This window comes from Sturnira hondurensis, unplaced genomic scaffold (genome assembly GCF_014824575.4).
Source record: "Sturnira hondurensis isolate 20B ecotype Veracruz unplaced genomic scaffold, ASM1482457v3 Scaffold0007406, whole genome shotgun sequence".
NCBI classification, from domain to species: domain Eukaryota; kingdom Metazoa; phylum Chordata; class Mammalia; order Chiroptera; family Phyllostomidae; genus Sturnira; species Sturnira hondurensis.
In genome coordinates this window covers 8,404,311-8,410,858 of record NW_028080037.1, presented here as the reverse complement: position 1 = coordinate 8,410,858, position 6,548 = coordinate 8,404,311, and the positions used below count along the sequence as shown (strand labels likewise).

The following is a 6,548-nucleotide window of genomic DNA, read 5'->3' as shown; positions in this document are numbered from 1 at the left end:
CGGCACCTCGCCCCCTTCCTGGCACCTAGCAAGTCCTTGCGTTGTTAGCGACCCGTGCCCTGACTTGGGTGCCCACACACCTGCTTCCATGCATCGAGCACATACTGGGTGCCTGGTTTTAACTTTCACCCAATGTCAGGGCGAAGCCATGTTAAGGATTAGCATCTAACAGACGAGGAAACTGAGGTTGGGGAAGGCCAGGACATTTGCCCAGAGTCACACAGATAGCAAAGGCAGGGTTCAAATGCAAGGCCAGCCACATCTGGCGCTGGGCTCTTTGCTACTGTGCCTGATAGTATGCGGGGCGGCTTGCTGTGTGCTCTGCAGGTGAAACTTTTACTCCTAGTAGTTAACTGTCTATGTAATGGCCTGCTAGACAAATACAGGCTCCCTATTTACAACAGCAGTGCTAATTTTTCTTTTAAAGCCCATGCATTTAGTGCCTGTTCCGGCAGCTCCTATGCGAAAATTGGAACAAAGCAGAGAAGATTAAATGGCCCCTGCGTGGGAATGGCATGCAAATTTGTGAAATGTTTCATATTTTCACAATGTTATATGTCAATTACGTCTTAATTAGTGAAAGTAAACTTATTTAGCTGCGCTATTTACATTATCTAACAGGTAGAGATAGCTTAAACGCCCATCACAGGAGGAATGAATAAACATGGTATAATCATAAAATGAAATTATTCAGCCATAAAAAAGAATGAAGTTCTGATACATGTTATAATGCGGAGGATGCTGAAAAATATTATGCTAAGTGAAAGAAGTCAGACATAAAAGGCCACGTATTTTAGGATTCCATTTATAGGAAAGGTCCAGAAGAGGCAAATCTGTAGATGCAGAAAGCAGACTGGTGGGGGTGAGGGGTTCGGGGAAGGTGGGGATAGGGAGGGACTGTGTGCTGCTGGGTGTGGGGGAGCCGGGCACGTTTTGGAACTAGACAGAGGGGGCGGCTCTGTGACAGGGTGAATGTCCTAAATGCCATTGAATTAGTCACATTCAAATGGTGGATTTTATGGTATGTGAATTCCACCTCGATAATCAAGACTTATGTGTTCCAAAGGAAATTAATTTACTTCCAGAAAAGTTAAAGAAAAATATGATGTCAGTCACCGTGCAGGGGGCGTGCGGGTCTGGGGACAATTGTGAAGGTGGCGTGCAGAAAATAAGGCACCGTGTCATCCACAAAGAGCGAGAGGGCCCGGTCTGGCAGAGTCTGTGCCTAGCCCTTCTTCGTCTTTCCCCCCGCTTGCAGCCAGCTCAGGGCTTAAGAGATACTTGTGGAGTTCTGCTCAGTGCCGCTCAGTTAATTGAGTTAAGGCGAGCTGAGTTGCGCTGAATGCACCAGCTGGCTGGCCTGGAGGAGATCCAACTCGAAGATGTTAAGAATCACACTAATTCAATAAGCTCCTGCAAGGTAGTCTAAGTCGTGAGCCGGTGTCCCTTTCTTTACCTGGCTCACCTGTGTTTGCTGGCGCCTTGCGAGCCATGGCACTGTGTAATATAATAGTTGTCTCCCTGGAATCCCCTGTGTGGGTTTGCTGAAGACTCTGGGCAAGGAGAGAAGTGGAGAGGAAAACAGAGCGATCCTCAGGCTCAGCCTGAAACCCCTGGGCAGTGGAAGGAAGGGACTGAAGGAAGCAGAGAACTTTCTGTCTGTCGGTGTGCAGATGTTGACAGATGTTGAGGACAACCCACTCAGGGGTGTCCAACTCATTGTCACCAGGGGTCACATCAGCCTCGCGATTGCCTTCAAAGGGCCGAACGTAATTTTAGGGCTGTATAAACGTAACTCCTCCTTACCATTTAAGCGAGAGCTCGGCGCTGCCCCTGGGTTGAAACAAGGTGCCGGGCTGGATAAAACAGGGTGGAGGGCCAGATTCGGCCTGAGGGCCTGGTGTTTGCCACCTGTGACCTACATCCTTCTTGTCCAAAGCGCTCATTTGTGTGTCTGGTGTCTCGATATAACTCAGAGCCCATTTTCCTGGCTGCCTGAGCCTGAGCCTGGCTGAGAACCCCAGAGAAACCGACATGTGTGTCCACATCTTCGTCTTCTCACCTGTCAGCTGAGGGCACTGACGGTACCTGCTGTATGGGGCGACTGGGTGGAGTCACTGTAGACACTCAGAGAGGTTCACTGTGATGAATGGCATGGCCGGTGCTGCAGAAGGGTGTGTGTGTGTGTGTGTGTGTGTGTGTGTAAGATGGGGCGGGGCTGGTGTGCGGCTGCACAGACACAGAGGATGGAGCAGAGTCATCGTTTGTTAATATCCTAGACGGAAGCGCACCCGTGGAAGTTCTTCTGGAGCGGTGATGTAAGCACCGGTACCAGCAAGCAGGGAGGAGCAGGAACCTGGGTGTTTTCCTCCTCCCCGCCCCCCCCCCCCCCCCACGATCCTTCTACCTNCCCCCCCCCCCCCCCCCCGCACGATCCTTCTACCTACAGAGAGTCCCCGGGGGGAGGGGGCAGGGAGCCCCAAGACTCAAAAAAAGCTGCAAAAATGTTTCCTCTTTCTGCTCTGGGTGGCGGTTCCTTGACCGGTAAATGAGGGAGGTGATGTGGGGCTACGCGTGGTGGTCTCTGACCCACCCGCAAGGCTGCACGTGGCAAGGCAGGATGTGGGCAGGCGCAAGGTGATTTCGCAGGCTCACCCTGCACAGTGTGGCTGCATGCATGGCTTCGGTCGGTTCCCGCGTCTCTCTGAGCTATTGTTCCTCATTTACAAATGGGTGAGAGGACAGCAGAGCCATCTGTTTGGAATAAAAGTGTATAAAGGAAGTGACTATAAAAACAGATACAAGAATCGCTGCCCTGGTTGGAATAGGGACTGAGGGGTTTCTGGAGCCACAGCCGCTGAGGTTCCATCACCTCCCTTCTTGCTCACCTCCGCTGTCGGCCTCCCTCCTGCAGCTCCTAGGGTGCACATTTTGAAAGCCATCGGCTAGAATGAATTCAAGGGGCAGGCTTGGGGCTAGAGTCCCAGGGCAGGATGGAGCAGGAAGGGTTCCCTGAGGTGGTCTCCAGCCGCATGCAGAAAGTAGGGGCCAGATCTGAGTGCGGGACTGCCTGCCCTGTCCTGGCTACGGGACTCGGGAGGGTAAAACATCAGGTCTTTCTGCCCGTCCAGCATTCATTCCTCCTTCTTCTGGTAAGAGCACCCCAATATTCTTTGGGGAACCACTCACTCTCACTTGGTCTGTGTGGTGCCCGGGGCCTGGACAATCAGATCATTCCACCCTCCTTGCCATAGTCACTGGTTTAGCAATGGGCAGCTGACCCAATCAGACCAGCAGACCTAATCCTGGGATTTTACAGATGTAACCAGGAGAAAGCCTGGATTGGACTCTGGGATGATGTAAAACAGGTGGAGAGAGCCAATCTTAAAAAATGCAACCAGTGCAGGGGCAGGGGGAGGAAGCAGAGCCAGAGAGATGGAGAGAGGCAAATTCCCGAAGGCTTAATCGAGAGCCTAGATCCAGCCATGCCTGAAGCTAATACAGCCCTTGCTTCTCAGTCAAATGCTCCTGTACGCTTTTATTCTGACTCACATCCATTTAAGTTAGGCATCTGTCACTCTGCAACAGAAACCTTATGACTAATGCACGAGAGCACGTTATCTCACCCCTTTAAGTTTCAGTTTTCTCATCTGCTAAGTGTCTCTAAAAATCTATAAACCTTACCTTTAAGTGGATCTATAAACACATATATTCTATCACAGCGGCAGTAGCAAGACATTAGCAAGAGTGGTAAAGTATTTTGAATATTTATTTGTCCTCGGGAAAGCAAAACGAGGGGTGGTTAATATCAGGCCACTTTATTCTCTAAAGGAGGGTGGGGGTGCAGCAGAGTTCATTGCGGACGGGAGTGGGGAGGGCAGGATGGGGTCACGTGTCAACAGGAAGATGCCGTGGGAGGGCAGTCAGGCCTTGACTTGGGATGTTTCAGTTAAATGAGAGATGTGTGCAGGGGGCTGCTGTTCCCACACTTCTGCAAGTGGGTCTGAGCCCGCGGAAACTCCCTCAGTCATGTAAGTCCCCGGGCTCTGAGGCCAGGGCAAAGGTAGGGGAACAGCCGAGAGGGATTTGTTTGAGGGCAAAAATGTTTGGAGGCCCGAGCTTTACAACTGTGAGCAAACTCCCAACAGGCCATCAGTGTAGTTCAACTTCATGTGCATGGCCACGTCTTCCCTGGACAGACAGACCAACAGGTGTTTTGTGGCCAGAGGGAGTCCTGGGGACTGCCTCTTCGGACAGACACTACTGTGCTCTCTCTGTTCAGGAGCCCTTGAAATCGAAAGCCCCGAGCTGCCCTCGTCACAGGCCTCGCACACAAATACCACCAGGGGGGATTTCCCACGGAATTTTCTGCAACCACGCAAATGTTTCATTTCCCATTGTTTGCCGGCCCCTCTCGGAGCCTCAACTGTCAAAGCAGCAGCAGGCACAGGCCGCTTTTCCCCCAGGATCCCACAACGCTCGCTCTCACTTCCTCTCCACGTCGGGAAGCTGGAGTCGGCAGGACCACGATCCGCTTGGCCGGGGAATGAGCTCTGTTAGTCAGCAAGTGAAGCAAGTCAGCGGAGGGAGTACCGGCCCAGCCCACCCTGCTGGGGAGGCACGGCTCCGTGCCGTCCCCCTGGCTGTTAGGATAATCGTGGTGACTAATAACTATATTTATGGAAAGAAACCCCTTCCACAAATTCAAAGCCCTTGACCCAAGCGTGTGAGGCAGCTGTTAAATTTTCGCTTTTGCAAATGTAAACTCCAATCATTATTTTTTTCTGGCCTGGCATATTTCAGTGGACTTCTAAGTTGTATTCCATATATCTGTGTGTAGAGAAGATCATCTTTATTGATTGATTGAAAACATCTGTTGTAGGTATGCCCTGGGTCGGGCATTTGGGGGGACCCCAATATGATCAGGGTCGAGCTGCCTGTCTACAGGAAGCCCATGGTTTAGGGGGGCATGGAGATTTCAAGGCAACTTGGAATACGAGAGTGAGTGGGACTTTATTCAAGGGAGGGAGGCTGAGGGGTGCGTAGGAGTAGCCAGGTGGAGACGTCTGTGATCTGTCACCAGCTGGCGCTGTGAGCCCTCATGGTATGCGTAAAACCCAAGGCACTCAGACGAGGCTGGGCACCTGGGAAATAGCCCGATTCTGTGGAGGTAGGGAACAGCGAAGACACCTGTATATATCCTTTCAGCAGGGCCTGCCCTGTGCATGGCAGAGATTGCCCTAATGTGGCGTTTATTCATGTAGCCAGCCAGCCATTCATTCATCCGTTCATCCATTCATCCGTTCATCCATTCATCAAAGCCACAAATATTTACTGATGTCTTGGCGCTGTGCCAGGTAGGGGCTATGTGCTAGGTAGGGACACAGAGGTGACCAAAACCAACCCGGTACCTTTCCTCCCAGAGCCCGCATCCCAACAGGACAGACAGCTATTAAATAAACACCTGTGTCATCCAACACAACAGACAAGGTAATATACCCAGGAGAATCTGTCTGCCCCTCATCTACTGGCCTCTCACTTTATACCAAGTGCTGCGGAGCCTACAGAGCCGGGGCAACATACCTTGGGCAGAAAAACCCAAGGGCCAACTGGAGCTCCCAACAGACAGAGGCCTGGGGGTGGTGACCACAGTGCTTTCCCGGAGCTTTTTACACCCCTGGGCTCCCTGGATCCTGGATCCTGCACCTATTTTTTTTTTAAGATTTTATTCATTTATTTTTAGAGGGGAAGGGAAGGAGAGAGGGAGAGAAATATCAATGTATGGTTGCCTCTGCCGGGGACACACACTGTATCGTGTGTCCCCTGCCAGGAACTGGCCTGCAACCCAGGCACGTGCGCTGACTGGGAATCGAACCTCGATCATCTGGTTCACAGGCCCGAGCTTGCACCTATTTTTATGACGCCAGAAATGGAATCCGAGCGAAGTGGCCGTGTCGTTTTCCCAGAGCCACGCTGTGCGTCAGTGTACGGGAAAGGAAAACACGAAATTCCACCCGGAAGGGAAACAGAGGGTCTTGAGACAGCCCAGTCCCAGCAGGTGGCGGTCGGGGAAATTTCGACACAGGGCGTGAGATCCAACTCACGTCTCTTCCTCTCTTCCGAGGGAACCCCTTTCCCCGCCTCCGCCTGTGGGGGCCAGGGTGTGTGACCTGAAGTCACCAGATCCAGCATCCCTCAGTGACTCCAATATCCCAGACATCGCGATAATCCTGAGAGGGGCTCATTAAAACTCCTATTTTCAAGCGGAGGAGGAATCCCTCGGCCTGTTGAGTTGGTTCAAGCTGGTTGAGTCCCGGGCCGCACACAACTGGACAGTGGCAGAGCCAGAACCGGGCCCCTGTCCTTCTGATGGCAGGACCTGTGGAGCTTGAGGCACCCGAGTGGCCCCTGGTGGGGGTGGGGGGGGTGGGGGGGTGGGGGTTTAGGAGCCTGCAGCAGGCTGGGGGAGGTGACCTGAGGAGGCAGGGCCTCGCGGTGGCTGGGGCCAAGACCCTGCCCAGGAATTTCACCCAGCCCGCCCACTTTTT

The 6,548-nt window shown here is 52.5% G+C and overlaps 1 non-coding gene across 1 annotated transcript; it reads left to right on the top strand.

The window, feature by feature from the left end:
* The first annotated feature begins 441 nt into the window (after positions 1-441).
* Positions 442-545, top strand: LOC118991375 (U6 spliceosomal RNA). The gene has a single exon (XR_005067402.1). It is a non-coding gene; the product is annotated as a U6 spliceosomal RNA (small nuclear RNA).
* The last annotated feature ends 6,003 nt before the right edge of the window (positions 546-6,548 follow it).